At 45.2% G+C, this 16,817-nt stretch overlaps 1 protein-coding gene and 1 long non-coding RNA gene across 3 annotated transcripts in view; one reads left to right on the top strand and one right to left on the bottom strand.

Annotated features, from left to right (window-relative positions):
* Positions 1 to 11,148, top strand: part of LOC144798414 (uncharacterized) — a 45,845-nt gene extending 34,697 nt beyond the window's left edge. The window contains exon 3 of the long non-coding RNA XR_013603535.1: positions 11,063 to 11,148. This is a non-coding gene — a long non-coding RNA (uncharacterized LOC144798414). The remainder of the gene's footprint in view (positions 1 to 11,062) is intronic.
* Positions 1 to 16,817, bottom strand: part of PHLPP2 (PH domain and leucine rich repeat protein phosphatase 2) — a 704,566-nt gene that overhangs the window by 328,302 nt on the left and 359,447 nt on the right. The window lies entirely within an intron of this gene.

The following is a 16,817-nucleotide window of genomic DNA, read 5'->3' as shown; positions in this document are numbered from 1 at the left end:
ACACTACTAAGATGTTGTACATGATCCAATAAGAAACATTATGATTTAGATTAAGGGGCTAACAATAAAACTAGATGCCGACATCATGTTGTTTATCGTTAAGAATCACTGCTTCTTTTTTTATATAAACACACATCGAGGGGGGCTCCACCAAAGGGCATATGCCCAAGAAGAAAGGGAGGGTTCCCCAGGGGGGTAGAGGGTTAGTGGGGTCACAGGGGGGCGGGGGCTGGGGTGGGTGTGGCACGGGTGGGGCTGCATTGGGAAAAAATGAAAAAAATTCTTTGCACTCAAACCTAGCTTTGTTAAGGAGAAGTAAGTTAGCCTGGAGCATCAATTCTAGTATGGAAATAGAGTACCATAGATATAAATGGCTGGAGATAGGCTAAAGTTCCTATCGTGGAACGTTAACGGATTGCTTTGCAGTAGAAGACAGCGCCTAGTTATGAAATACCTTGAGCAGTCTACCGCCCAGATATTCCTTATTCAGGAAACCCATTTAAGTCACGTAGAAACCAAAGAAGTCTTCGATATGTATAAATGGATAGAGCATTCCATCTGCTCCCAAAATACGACACACAACAAGGGGGTGGCGGTATTGATAAGGAAGGGAGTCACCAACACTATTAAAAAGATAACAACTGACGTCTCTGGTAGGTGGATTTTGGTGCAGGTTCAGTTGGGGGGGACTGAGATTGCTATAGTGTCCTATTATGGGCCAAATATAGATGACCCTGGTTGCCTCCTTAAAGTTCACGCTATACTAACAGAAGTCACAATCCCAATAATATTAGGGGGGGACTTCAATGTTCTCTTAGACCCTGCCAGGGATAGGTCTAATTATAGCAAACACGTAGCTGCACCGCGCAAGGAGAACAATGATCAATATGATCCACGATTTGGGTCTGGTGGATGTGTGGGAAGCCAAGGGGGGAATAGGATCAAGGTTTACCTATTTTAGTAAAAAACACGGCCATTCCTCTAGAATAGATTACATCTTAACAGACCCAGTAGGAGTAGAAAATATGGAGGATATCTTTGTTCAGCGATCTATCCTTTCAGACCATGCACCTATAACGTTCACCTATGTAGGTAGCATAGCTAAAATACCTCCCCGTTGGACGCTAAATAGAGGCATACTGGTAGATTCAGAGCTGATTACTACCATTAAGGAATCTACAATCAAATTCTTTTTAGATAATGTAGGGTCAACGACCCCTGATGTGGTATGGGAGGCTTTTAAGGCCTATATCCGGGGAGTATTTCACAGCTTCATATCTTTTAAAAGCAAGAAGAATAGGATAGAATTCCAAAAAATTGAATGTGAGATATCTAGGTTGGAGGACGTTAGGCTGCATTGTCGACCGGAGACCCTCCCTTCTACATTAAAAGAGCTAGAACGAACTCGCTCAGACTATCGAGGCAAGTTGGAGGAAAAAGTAAAAGCCAAATGGAATGTCCATAAAATGGAGCATTACGAATATGGGGAGAGAGCTAGTGCCATATTAGCCTGGAAGTTGAAAACAGATAGAGTTAAAAATAACATTAATCAACTAGCAATAGATGAACTAGGCACTACATCTGGCAAGCATGAAGATATGGAGCGATGCCTGGTCAACTTGTTTTCGGAACTATATAAAGAGGAGGCAGTCCCCGACATTGACTGCATTCAAGAGTGGCTCAATAATAAAGAGCTGCCGAGACTGACCATCGACAGCAAAGAGTCACTCGAAAGACCCATAACGGAGGAAGAGAAAAAATTGCATATTGCTAAAATTAAAAACAACAAGGCAGAGGGGACGGATGCACTCCCTGGGGAAGTCTATAAAATCCTTGACGAGGCAATAACATCCAGACTTCTTGAGCTATTTAATTACATCTACATGGGAGGGGGGAATACCCCCGTCTTGGAAGGAAGCAACTATCGTCCTTATACTAAAACCCGGTAAGAGCCCACTGAAGGCAGACTCCTATAGGCCAATCTCCCTGCTTAATGCAGATTATAAGATCTTCACAAGTGTTCTGGCAGGGAGATTGGTCAAGGTGATACCACAGGTAATAGGAGAGGAGCAGAAGGGGTTTACTCCGGGCAGATTTATACAGGAGCAGACATTACAACTAATTGGTTGTATAGACTTAGCGATAGCAAAGTCAGAACCGCTTGCAGTGGCAGCGTATGACGCCGCCAAAGCGTTTGACCGTGTTAGCTGGATCTTTCTCTGGGAAACTCTTAGGGTTATGGGATTTGGCCCACTCCCTATACGATCATTAGTCAAATGCTACGACGGCGCATCAGCTAAGATTCTTCTGAATGGCAAATTAACATCTAGATTTGAAATAAGGAGAGGCACCCGACAAGGGTGCCCGATCTCACCCTTATTATTTAACATTTATATAGAGCCACTGGCGCAAATGCTCAGGCTAGATCCTCAAATAACTCCTTTTTGGGTTCAAGACCTTAATATTAAACTCGCTCTATACGCGGATGATCTGTTAGTATATACTAGCAACCCTACTGAGGTCTTCCCAAAGGTCGAGCACTCCCTAAGCGAGTTTGGAAGATTCTCCGGCTATGCAGTTAATACTCTCAAGACCGAGATAATGTGCTGGGGAGTTGAAGGTTGGGAAAGACGAGTGGGTCCAGGATTTAAATATTTGGGAATTGGTATAGAGCAAGACCTGATGAACATACCCTTGACTAATTTAAATAGAGTAATAAAGGAAATTGACCATCTTTTCCTTAGGTGGAGAAACCTTCAACTTACAATTTATGGCCGTGTAAATATAGTCAAGATGGTAATCTTACCCAAGCTAACATATCTCTTTAGGGGGACTTCTGAAAACACTGCTGCCGAGGAGCAGGGGGCTATTCCACATCGCTCACCTGCCAGAGAGATCACCGCCGCACCTGGGACCCCACGCTGTCGGTCTCCCCTGCCGCCGCTGCCTGCTTCATCGCGCGGCCGCCGAGGGGGGGAGACTACAGCTCCCAGGTAGCAGTGCGGTTGCACCGCCCACTTCCGCCCACGTTCGCGCCCGGAGGCGCTCATAGGGCTGAGGCTCCCTCGGTGGAGCGGGGACTTCTGAAAACACTGCTGCCGAGGAGCAGGGGGCTATTCCACATCGCTCACCTGCCAGAGAGATCACCGCTGCACCTGGGACCCCACGCTGTCGGTCTCCCCTGCCGCCGCTGCCTGCTTCATCGCGCGGCCGCCGAGGGGGGGAGACTACAGCTCCCAGGTAGCAGTGCGGTTGCACCGCCCACTTCCGCCCACGTTCGCGCCCGGAGGCGCTCATAGGGCTGAGGCTCCCTCGGTGGAGCGGGGACTTCTGAAAACACTGCTGCCGAGGAGCAGGGGGCTATTCCACATCGCTCACCTGCCAGAGAGATCACCGCCGCACCTGGGACCCCACGCTGTCGGTCTCCCCTGCCGCCGCTGCCTGCTTCATCGCGCGGCCGCCGAGGGGGGAGACTACAGCTCCCAGGTAGCAGTGCGGTTGCACCGCCCACTTCCGCCCACGTTCGCGCCCGGAGGCGCTCATAGGGCTGAGGCTCCCTCCGCGTCGCGGGACGCGCGCGGGCGACGCCGGGCGGAGCCCGGGCAGAGGGCGGGCCGTCTAAGGCCGTCCAAGGACGACCAGGGACGGGACGGGCCACGTCCGTAACATCATGGGTAAGCGTAAACATGTGCCATCCTTGGTAGGCGAGGTGAAAGCAAAGGTGCCCAAGTACACTACCAGCATCCTCACGTATCTGACCACGACAGTTGACAAACTAACTACACAGATTGCAGAGTCAGAATGTGAGCTGGGTTTGGTTACTTCACCACAGAGCCCTGATACACCAAACACTTCCACCATTAACTGTATCCCGTTGGAACCCAGGGTGCTTATTGAGTCCTGCAGACCCTCCTGGTCACAATCCCCTACTGTCCTCCCGACCCCGGTACAGACTGAGACAGTGATACCGTCTACACCGGTGGCCACGGGTGATGTTGGAAGTACACTTCAGGGTCAGCCTGGGGTTCAACGTGCAGTGTATGTGACTGAGGAGGGAATCTCGTCCTTATTAGAGAAACTGTTCTCGGACAAGCTTGAATCTGCCCTAATTCAGATCGCCACTGACATTACGGACACTTTGAAGGATTGTGTCAAGGTCCTTTTGGCAAAATGTGAGCGCATTAATGATGTTCTTAATACCCGGGCCCTTTCACCATCTATACCTCCGGCGTTATGCCCAACACCTGCGCTGGTTCATGACCCCAAGGTTGTTGACCCACCTACCACAACACCCATCATGGCTACGAGAGTGGCCATTGACAATCCTGTTCTAAACAATGGAAAAGTCGACAAGGGTATATATATCCCCATGCGGAAGGATGCACCTAGTGAAACCCCAATTGTTAGAACTAGAGGTACCCAGGGGGAGCGGGTGGGAAGGGTGCCACCAGTAAATCTACCTCCTGATGCTACACCTTTTGTAGCAATTTTGGTAAATGTGCCTAAACTTGCTGTTGGGGAGATAGAACATCATGCCACCCTTCTCAAACATATTAAAAACTGGTGCAATGCGAACTGCACGGGTGAAGGCGATATCGCAAATAACATTCTGACAGGCAGAAGGGTCAACTGGGTGGGTTCAACCATGAAAGAGGTAGCAGGAGACTGTTTAATAGTGAACTTTAAATCTAGAAATGTCTCTAGCCGCCTGTTTTGGGATAGTTCCCCTTTGGACCCTGTAGGTACGAATGTGCGGGCAATGCCCCTTGGCTTCTTTTATCCACGTGTTTTCAGGTCAGGTGGAGGAGATAATACTTTGTCACATTATAATGCAAATGTGCGGGATAAAAACAAACCTATTCTGCCGTTACAAACTAGCGACTGGGTGACAATACAACCAAGGGCAGGTGGCTCGGCAAATTCTGTAAGGAATACTCCTACTATAGACTTAGTTGTATCAAACAGGTTTGCGGCTTTAGCCAATGATATTGATATTGACTGACTAGAGCACGAACATATAAACCTGATCGCCCCTTGTAATGAAATTGTCCCTATAAATGTTTCATGCAACACAGAAAGTGCTCCTGCAGATGACCCTTTAGATCTGGACAGGGGGAACATTAGGCTACTCTCCTGGAATATTGCGGGTCTACGAGCAAAGCAGGAGGATACCTTTTGGTTACAAAAGATTAAAGAATATGACATAGTGGCCCTACAGGAAACTTGGGCAAGGGACAATGCTTTTTGGGTGGATGGCTATAAATCGTTTTTTGTTAAATCGCAGAGCTCTTTGGCGGGCAGGGATAGAGGGGGTCTGTTGTTTTTAGTTTCAGTTAAACTGGTAGGTACTGTTAAGGAAATCCCCAGTTTCTCACATTATTTCCAGTTGGTGGAAATCCTCCTGGCAGATAGTAACAAATTAGTATTAATAAACTGCTACAACTCCATACAGGGGGGTCCCGCCAATTTTGTTTTAGAAGGATTGTCTTCTTTTTTAAACAATTATATGTCAAAACAAACCACTTTTTACGGTTTTGAAAAAAAAAAAAAACCACTTTTGTTCAACTCATAATGATGGGAGATTTTAATGTTCATTTCTGTGGGCTACACTGCCATATTGAGGATGATACGGGCCCTGATCATACAACTTTGCCACATTTCGAGCATAGCCCAAAGGGTGTGGCAATGGAAAATTTGTTATCCTCCAATGACTTATTTGAACCTCGGTTTGCAGACTTGAAGGATCGTGTGGCCACATATAATGCAAGGGGGAGTGAATCAATCATTGATTATATTTTTCTGTCCCCGGGTCTTCTCCGCTATGTTTTGTTTTATAATGCCATTGTAAGTGGGTTTAGTGACCACAACCCGGTGGCGCTAGTCTTGGACGTTTCCATTGGCCTGAGCAAAATGGCCTTGAGGCCCACCGCTATAACAGATGTAAGGAGTAAGGACCAAGGAAGGCGCCTGAAATGGTGCAAAGTCTGCCCAGAGGACTTTTTAGGTTTAATTGAGCAAAATATGGCCATAGAACTTGCAACATGTAGGGATTTAGATAGGGGAGGGAAGGAGGTGGTTAGTGCCTTTGAGGCTATTTGTTCCAGAGTGGAAAAAGAGTTAACAGCCAGACCAAGGAGGGGACCTGCCCCAGCTCTTGGCTGGTTTGATCACACTTGCTCTAAAGCACACTCAGCTTTGATGAAAGCCCTTAAACATTCTCCCAGAGACAAGCAACTGGTGGCTCAACTGAGGAAAACTTACGCAGTGGCGGTCAAGACTCGGAAAAAGACCATTAAAGAGGAAGCTTGGGACTCTTTGATGGATTCTACCACCCTCAAACAAAGCTCCAAATTCTGGTCCATTATTAATAACCCTTTATTTTCCCAATCAAATAACATAGACCTTGAAGTTAACATCTCCGAAGCAGAGTGGATCAAACACTTTTCTAATATTTATGGGTCAAATGACATGGTTGAGACATTTTCTGTGCCTGGTTTCCCAGCCTCCATCCCCAAGCTTAAATTTAGTAAATCTGAAGTGGAGGTTGCGATTAAAGGCTCAGCTGGTAATAAAGCCCCTGGCCCAGACGGGGTTCCTCTCGATCTTTACAAACTCAACCCAGGGATGTGGGCAGAGATTTTAGTCAATGTTTTTAATTGTGTATCTGAGGGGGGATTCCCAAAAACTTGGGCTTGTTCAATTATAGTCCCTATTTTTAAAAAGGGCCAAAGAAGCGATCCTAAGTGTTTCCGACCTATATCCTTGCTGGATTCCTCTATGAAGGTTCTGGGCAAAGTTCTATTGGCAAAAATCAGTAACTGGGCCATGGAAAACGCCATTTTTACAGATGCTCAATTTGGGTTCCGCTCAGGTAGAGGCACAGAGGACCAATGTCTAAATCTTCACTTGTTAATTTCAAAACACTCTACGGCCAAAAAGGGGTCAATTTTTGTTGCTTTTATGGACCTGTCCACGGCTTTTGATTTAGTTAACAGAGCTCGGCTGTGGAACATGCTGTTAAAACTGGGTCTTGACCCGCCTCTTGTGTACTACCTTGCTGAACTTCACAAAGACTTAAAGGCCTCGATTAGAATGGACCAAGGAGGTAACCGCACAGCCTGGTTTAAATCGTGCAGGGGTGTTCGGCAGGGTTGCATCCTTGCTCCCTTGCAGTTCACTCTTTATATAAACTCATTGGAGAAAAACCTTTTAACTGCCACTTTGGACACACCGCGTGCAGGGGATACTCGCATTCCTGTCCTCCTGTACGCGGACGACGCTGCCTTGATAGCCCGGACACACTTAGGACTACAGAGACTTTTAAATGCTTTTAGTGAATTTATGTCTTCTCTTGACTTAGTGGTAAACAATTCCAAATCTCATATTATGGCTTTTGGGGTTCCGAAAAATAATACCAAATCCTTTTACTGTAATGGTGAAGTTATCACTAATGTCAGAATTTTTACTTATCTTGGTGTAATTTATGACACAAAGGGCAGCTGGGTTCCCCAAATTACAGCCAAAACTAAAGCGGTCAGGAGCTCGGCAAATGCAATTTTAAGTTTCTCCAGGAGACTTGGTGGGAAGCCTACTGGTGCATTACTGAGCCTGTACAGAGCAAAAACTGTGGCAATAGCCAGGTATGGTTCAGGCTTGTGGGGCCATGTTAACAGCGAAACCATTCAAAGGGAGGAGAATACGTTTCTTCGTTCCATACTAGGGCTCCCTCAATCGACAGCCACGTTTTCTATACATCAGGAGCTTGGCCTAGGGTACATTACTGATATTCTTGCAATGGCACCTATTCTTTTATGGATTAGGACCTGGACTAATGTAAACCTAGGTCTTAATCATAAAATATTGATGGACTGTCTACATTTGGACAGGTTTAAAGTCATCCCTTGGCTGTCTTACATTCAAAAGTGCTCTTTGGAACTCGGTCACCACGAGATCTTTTCCGCCCCTTTGGGTCTAAAAAAATCTGACCTTGAGTGGGTCAAGCTCAACTTCTCCAAATTGAAAAATCTGGAGAGAGAGGAATGTCAACTCACAAATCCAATGGTCAGAGCCCACTTTCTGACCATTACCTGCCTGGCCATACAACCGTCTCTTGCCATAGTTAACATCCCTTTTCATAGGTGGCTTCTGGTAAAATTTCGTTTTGACCAGATTTATATGGTTTTTTGTGACAGCCAAGGCTGGTTCAAGCAGGAGGATGCACCTGTGTGCAACTGTGACAATTTTTCACAGCAAGATAATATGCACATAATGCTGTTCTGCAAACACAACAATGATGGACAGAATGTGGATCAATGTCACACATTCACCCCAGTCCAAAGATCTGGGCCCAATGCTGTTCTGCCACTTTTATATTACGCCAAGACAGAAATACCTGGTGCCTATATTGAAGGACAAAGCATTCCACCAGGCAAAACCAGCCCTCCTATATCTCCAAATGTTGGATTTACCTCTAGTCATGTTCAGCGTGGCTAACTATCTTGTTGCTGCTGCTAGGATTAGGAGGAGGCGACTGTAAATATAGCAGGTGGTTCGTTTTATAGGATGGAATATGTTTTTAACTGTTTTTTAACTGTGCACAACATTGCTATAATTATTTTTAAATTGTATATTGTTGCCTAATATTTTATGCATTGTACCATGAAATTGAATTGCCCTTTTATAATGATTGTAGTATGCTTTTATGATTTTTAACTAAATCGAATAAAGTGGTTTTTGACTTGACTTGACTTGATATCTCTTTAGCGCTATTCCCCTCGAATTCTCCTCTAAGCGTATTGGGAAAATTCAGAGTAAGATCGGTAGTTTTGTATGGGCCAACAAAAGCTCCAGACTGTCCTGGAAAAAGCTGAAGAGGAGACTACTTAAGGGGGGACTCGCACTACCGGATATTTTTTGTTATTGTCTTTCTTTTCAGTTTAAAAACATCAGAAGTCTTCTGACCAGTCCTTCTAATAACAACTGGGGGACGATCTTGAAGGCAATGGCAACACAGGAGGGGGGTGAAGATGGGTTCTTATATAAATTTGGAGCTATAAGGTTCTTCAAGAAAGTTCGATTGAAGGTGATCCGGGCAGCACTTAATCTATGGCAGAATTTGAAAACTAGGTGGGGTATAAAATATTACTCAGACTTCGCCCCAATCTGGAGTTCTCCTGGGCTTCCTGAATGTCTGAAGGACGGTCTGGTGGTGCCAATAGAACTTGCAGGTATAAGCACATGGTCAGAACTAATATCTGCAGATGGGGTCTATCCATGGGAGGTCCTGAAAGCAAGGATTGGGGAATCTTTTTCACGGTTCAAATTTCTACAACTACGCTCATGGTTTATAGCAGAAAAGAATAATATTGTTGGAAACTGGGAAATAGAGTTTAAATTGCAAAATCCCACCCCCCTTAAAAAGGAAGTTGGGATATGGTATAGGAGCCTATTAGATAGAGAAGATATCGAACTACCTCCACCCCACCTGCTATGGAGAACATCAATATTAGAAAATAGAGCTGCAGAGTACTATCTTCCATCTACCACAAACCTTTACAAGTTCGTAAAATCAGCCTTCTTGTAGAAAAATCATTTCTTTACTCTTAATAGGATTTATTATACCCCATACAGAGTTTCTAAGTTTGTCGACAACCCAACCCCTAGGTGCCCTAAATGTGGTATGCTTAAGGCAGATGATCTGCATATGTTTTATGAATGTTCCCAACTCAAAGGGTACTGGCAGAACGTAGAGCAGGCACTAACAGGTATATTTGGATACAAGGTTAATTTAGACCCAGCACTAGTTATTTTTGGTTTAAATTCCTCACTTGAAAACTCCATTTCTAGAGTACAGATTGGCCTCTTTTTAAACCTGATTCTGTTGGGCCGTAGGGAACTATGTATACTATGGAAAGACCCAGCTGCTCCCCTCTATGGCTCCGGGCCGCACTTGCAATGGCAAGGCTTGACCGTACAGAAGGTAACGTTTGGGCGCCCTTAGTGTGCTGGGGAAAGGCACTAAGGTTGGTTTAAGATCGTCCAAGGATTACACCAAGCCTCGTACAAAGAAGCAGGCCTGGCGGCCCGTAGTGTATGCAGGAACATGGACCAAGGGCGCCTAGGATCAAGGAGGTCTAATGTTACGATTGCAAACGCTTACGGTGGTATGAGGACAATCAAAAAAAAAATGTAATTCCACCAGGCATATACAATCACCAGTCCAACTCCTAAAGAAGTGCCCCCCCCCCATTAAGTGTTGATAAATCCCTTCCAACTGAAGAAACCTGGTTTAAGCTACACAAGGAAGCGACTCTGCATAAAACTCTCCCCACGCCCTCTCAAACAAAAGTATTCTCTATACAAAATGTATTCTGGACCCCAGAGAAATTAGGAAAACTGAAACTCATTGACTTGAATACATGATGGAATTGCAAAAAGGGGATTGATTGGGAATATTGAATATATGTTTTTTTTAACCTGTGTGCTTATTAAGCCATATTGGGAGCAAGATGTGCATGTCTCACCAGACCTTTGGGTTAGATTGGATTTCCTATTGAATATATGTTTTTTTTAACCTGTGTGCTTATTAAGCCATATTGGGAGCAAGATGTGCATGTCTCACCAGACCTTTGGGTTAGATTGGATTTCCTATTAGTAATACTGGGCCCTTTGGTGGCCAATCCATAGGTGTTTACGTCCTTGGATGACAGACACCTATTTGAACTTCTAGTAACTATTGCAACCAAACTAATTTTATGTGAATGGAAATCTGCCAACAAGATTTCATTTCACACTTGGTAGGCATGGGACATATAAATATGTAGTGCTCCTGGATCACACGTGAATCACTCTGATACCCAGACCCACTCATCCACATTATGGAAGAGTCAGTCTCAATGTCTATACTGTAAATGAACCATCTACATTACCTACTCCCCAATCTACCGAAATTGCTGCTAGCAACATTTCTGGTGTGCAATAGGTTATTATTCTAACTATGCCTGCTACTCTCTTTTCCCTCTTCTCCTATAGTCATTTTCTTCTCTTCTGTTTTTCTATACAGGATACTTCCCCAGATGAGCTTTCAACCCTTAGTTTTCACTCCTGGGCCAAAGCTGGTTCCCTGTTGCTGTTAGCTTTTACATATAATGTTGTTACATGCTGGATTTATTTATGCTTAGGTTAACATGTATTACCAATGTGGACTCATTCATACAAAACCGTTGCAAGGTTTCATAGTTGTAGATGTGGATCAACCTATTATTTTTAACTCTGGGCTACTTGATACGGAGAGAATTGTCTCGCTCCACTGTTAGAATGCTCCATGAAAGATGTAAAGATGATATAATTGTTTGAATAATCACATTCCAGTATATCCTGTTATCCCTTTTCTATTGTTCTCAATTTCCTTAAACTTAAAAAACTCAATGAAATTGATTTATAACAAAAAATAAACTATATTTGAAACCACAATATTGGAAGATGAGTTGAGTTTCTGTCCAGAGACTCACCATAATGTAGCTGAAACCAGAAAAGACATATGTAAAGATGATTGTAAAGTTAAAGTAGCGAAATGTCACACTGCATTAAACGAAAAGGACTATGACGTACCATAAAAACAAAGCAAGACAAATTTTAATGTAGAAGAACTTTAAACAATACGAATTCTCCAAGACTTGGTAAAAAGACTCCGAAGGAAATGAAATTGGTTATAACCCAACTGATAAACGAGACTGGGATTGACGAAATTGAGATGTCAAACGGGCAAAAAGCTAAATCCAGCTCCTCTCCAGCCCTACAAATGGACAACAAAATTGTCATATTCCATGAAATGAAGAAGAAAGGTATTAACAAAATGGAAAAATCAAAAATATGGGACAAAGGACAAAAGCATATTAAAAGCGAGATGCGCTATCAATTCACAGGAAGAGAAAACACAACAGAAATCAAGACTACAGACAAAGGCAGAAATATCGTACTAAAAGGCAAATAATCATACATAAAGGAATTATTGAGACAACTCCAAGATGGTAGTTGCTATGATAAACTGAATATAAATCCTTACGAGAATGTCTAAAAATTGTATCACAAGAAATTATGCCACTGGGGAGAAAATATTTTAAATAATTAACACAACAGTCTGTATTTATGATAATTTACTTTCTCCCCAAAGTTCATAAGAATCCACAGGGGAGACCACTTCCTGTTCTGGGAAAAACAATCTATATAGACTATTTCTTGGGTCTGACTGTAATGTCTTTGAGTTCACACGTGGGAGAAATTAGAGATCTGCTACCAAATTTGAAAAATATATTCTGGTAAGAAACTTAGGGCCCTATTACAAGTCTGGCTTTCCAAGGACCGCCAAACTAGTAGTGGTGCAGCGGTGGCAGATCCAGCCACCGTCGCACCAGCAGTCCGACCACCCGATTATACTTGGGCGTAGGAGCGGCAGTCATAGGTCGTAATATGCTTGGCGGGACCGCCACGGTCCCACCAAGCATATTACAAGTTTCCTCTCAGCGAGGCTTTTCATGGCGGTTGCACCGCCATGAAAAGCCTGGTGGAGAGGAAACAAAGGGGGCCCTACAGGGCTCCCCTGTGCCTCAAACCTATGTGGCTGCACATAGAGGAGCAAAACATTTACCATTGTCTACTGATTTCATACATGAAACTGACATTGTATTGTTGTTAAGGTTGACAAAATAATCCACAGATTCCACTGTACCATCCTAAATGATGAACAAATCATTTATCTAATGAAGTAGCATAATATTTTGAAAACACTGCATTAGTTTTTTCACACAGTGCAGTTTTCTACTTCCACTAGCCCATTGTTAAGTTTGCGTATCCACAGAAGGAAATGTACATGACAGTACTTCATTCCAGTTGGTAAATTTTATGTTTAAACATAAGATGTTGTTCTTCCATTGGTGTATGCATTATCTACCAGTGTGTTTTTAGCTAAGAACGTATTTGTAAGCTTTGATGCCTGTTTGATGTTGTACAGATGCATATAAAGCAATGGCATGCATTGTACACATTCACTAATGGCCTAATTATGACCTTTCAGCAAAGCGGCGGAGCGGCGGTGCAAACCTCCGTGCCACCGCTCCACCTAAGGTCACCACCCACCAGATTACTACTTTACAGTGGTCTGGCGGGCGAGTGGTGTGGTGGTTTCCCCTGCAGTGCCCTTTCAAAGGGGGTGGTGCCTTTTAAAGAGGCACCACAATGGGAAAGCCTCACAAGGTTCCTTCACAGCATGGACTCGAAAGTTCATGCTGTGCAGGAAACAATGTGCATGCACACAGGAGGGCACGTTATGCTCCCCTATGTGCATCCACATATGTCTGAGGCACAAGGGAGTCCTGTAGGGCCCCCTTTGTTTCCTCTCCACCAGGCTTTTCATGGCGGTGGAACCGCCATGAAAAGCCTGACTGAGAGGAAACTCGTAATATACTTGGCAGGACAGTGGCGATCCCGCCAAGCATATAAACAATTGTTACTTACCTGTAAACAGGTGGTTCTCCAGTATTGGTGTCTTTCATAGATTCACATGCTTGAATATTCCCCGTCGTCGAAGTGGGAGTCCCACGGTAAATAAAATAGCAATAATGCTAAAGATATATATATATATATATATATATATATATATGAAAACATAATACATAATAAAAGAGAGGAAATACAACTGAAAACTTCTAAAACAATTCCTACATAGGAATGCATGGTAAAGAGAAAAAACTATTTGTAACACATTAGTGTCATTATGTTAGTCCAAATTACAGCCAATCATGCACTAGCACCCTCTAGAACCTTCTCCTCAGAAGCTCAAGCCCTCAGATTTTCGTAGCACCAAATTGACCAAGAATGCATGAGGAGAAGAGAGCCTCTGAGGGGAGGCGGGTGGGTCGAAAGTGAATCTATGAAAGACACCAATACTGGAGAACCACCTGTTTACAGGTAAGTAACAATTGTTCTTCTCCAGTATTAGGGGTGTCTTTCATAGATTCACATGCTTGAATAGAATAGAAAGCAGTAACCTCCGAGAGCTGAGATTGCTAAGCACATATGGCAAGCAAGACACTAATAATAATATTAATACAGTCATGTAAAACATCATAGCAATCACAGCAAAAAGAGCAAGGAGGGGGGAACAGAGGCTCACCTTAATGGAAAAGATGGCAAAGCACTGCCTGTCCCACAGCGGTATCCGCTTCACTGATGGCATCCAAACAGTAATGCTTGGTGAAGGTGTGCCTGCTGGACCATGTCGCTGCACGGCAGATCTGATGAAGAGGCACACTAGCAAACAAGGCGGTGGATGAAGACATCGCCCTCGTAGAATGAGCCCTCACTGAAGACTGCAATGGTTTGCCAGCTTGTAAATGGCAGAAGGTAATGGCTGAGGAAAGCCAACGGGCAATTGTTGGTTTGGAAACTGGATGCCCCTTACGCAGTCGTCCGTAAGCAATGAACAGTTGATCGGACTTGCGGAAGGAGGCAGTTCTGGCAATGTAGAATTTAAGGCATCGTTTGATGTCCAAAGAATGTAAGCGCTGTTCCGCCTGAGAGCTTGGGTCCGGAAAGAAAGTTCGTAGGAACACAGGCTCATTTAGATGAAAATCCATAGGCACTTTAGGTAGGAACGAGGGGTTGGTGCGAAGTGCCACTCCGTTAGGTTTGAACTGTAGATAAGGCGGCTTGACAGTAAAAGCGTGAAGGTCGCTCACGCGACGAGAAGAAGTCAAAGCTAAAAGAAGCGCAACTTTCCAGGTGAGGAATTTGATATCCGCCTTATGGATAGGCTCAAATGGTGACTTCATAAGTTGAGATAAGACAATATTGAGGTGCCAAGCTGGAGGAGGGCGCCGAACAGGTGGGAACTTGCGGAAGAGCCCTTTGAAGAATTGCCTTATGATTCTGGATGAACAGAGGGAAGAAGAACCATCATGTCGAAAACAAGAGATTGCAGCTAGGAAAACTCTCAGGGTAGCATGTGAAAGTCCTGACTGAGCGAGACTCAAGAAGAACGGAAGAAGCTGCTCCGGAGTGGAATGGATGGGGTGGACATTCGCTGCCACGCACCAATGGCAAAATCTCTTCCACTTGAGTTTGTAAGTTTTAATGGTAGACGGAGCCCTAGCCTGAGCAAGGATGTCTCTGCACTCCTGAGATATGTTCAAGTTTGCGAATTCAAGGTGCTCAGGTTCCATGCCGACAACTGTAGCGTGGAGGGGTCCGGATGGCACACCTAGCCCCTGTCCATCTTTAAGAGGTCTGGACGGGGTCGCAGAGGGATGGGCTCGCACTGGGACAGGAGAAGCAGTTCCGAAAACCATGCCTGTCTGGGCCAGCGAGGTGCGATCAATATGATGTGGCAGGGCTGTCTCCGCATCTTCCACAGCACCCTCGGTACTAGCGGAATCGGCGGAAAAGCATAAGCGAATAGATCACACCAATCGTTCAAAAGGGCATCCCCGCACGACCCGGGGTGGGGATGCCAACTTGCGTAAGACGGGCATTTCCGATTCTCCGGTGTCGCAAAGAGGTCTAGAGCTGGGTATCCCCATCGGTGGAACACAAGATCCAGAGTCGGCTGGTGCAGTTCCCATTCGTGCGTTGATGAAGTGGACCTGCTCAGAGAGTCCGCCAGGATGTTGGACACGCCCGGCAGATGGACAGCTGTCAAGGTGATCTGATGTTGGAGAGCCCAATCCCAGATCGACTGGGCCAAGCGAGACAGATGTGGAGACTTGGTTCCTCCCTGTTTGTTCACGTAGTGCATGCTGGTGGTGTTGTCTGTTTGGATAAGCACTGACTCCCCGTGAACTACAGGTAGGAACGATTTGAGCGAAAGGAAGATCGCCATCAACTCTAGCCTGTTGATATGCCACTTGCGTTGGGGCGGAGTCCACTTGCCGTTGATGGATAGGCCTTGGAGATGAGCGCCCCACCCCTCCAGAGAGGCGTCCGTCGTGAGCGTGCGATCTGGTGCGTGAACGAGGAACGACGTTCCCGTCTCCAAATTGGTTGGCTGCGCCCACCAAAGCAAGCTTTTTCTCATGCGGGCCGTGACCGCGACTAGGTCGTTGAAAGACCCGGAGACCTGACGCCACTAAGTCCAGTTCCTTCTGAAGGGGACGGGTTCGCAATCTGCAATTTGGGATCAGTGCGATACAAGATGATGCCATTCCGAAAAATGACTTTAACGTCCGAACAGAAACGGACTGTTTTCTTCGAATGAGGGAGACCAGACGAAGGATCTTCCGTGGCCGCTCCTGAGAGACGAACGCTTTTGAACGTCTCGTGTCTAGGATCGCTCCCAAGAAGTTTCTCGTTTGCAGAGGCGCAAACTGTGACTTTTCGATGTTGATGGTCAACCCCAGGGATTGAAACACCTGCTGGCAAAGACGAGTGTCCTGACATAGTTGATGGTGGGATTGAGACTTGAGGAGGCAATCGTCCAAATATGGAAAGATTTGAACACCCTGGAGACGCAGGTGAGCCACCACGGGGGCCAGTACTTTCGTGAACACACGAGGAGCTGATCGCAGCCCGAAGGGCAGGACCTTGAACTGATAGTGCATTTGTCCCACTTTGAAACGCAGGTACTGGCGATGTTGTTGGATAATTGGGACATGAAAGTACGCGTCTTGAAGGTCTATGGTGGTCATGAAATCCTCGCTGGATAGAAGACGCAGGATTTCCAGTAATGTCAGCATGCGGAAAGATTGGCACTTTAGGAACTGATTGAGAGCCCTCAAATCCAGAATGGGTCGCCAATCTCCGGTCTTCTTGAGTATGAGGAAGAA

This window comes from Lissotriton helveticus, chromosome 12, assembly GCF_964261635.1.
Source record: "Lissotriton helveticus chromosome 12, aLisHel1.1, whole genome shotgun sequence".
Classification (NCBI taxonomy): domain Eukaryota; kingdom Metazoa; phylum Chordata; class Amphibia; order Caudata; family Salamandridae; genus Lissotriton; species Lissotriton helveticus.
This window is presented reverse-complemented; position numbering and strand designations above follow the sequence as displayed.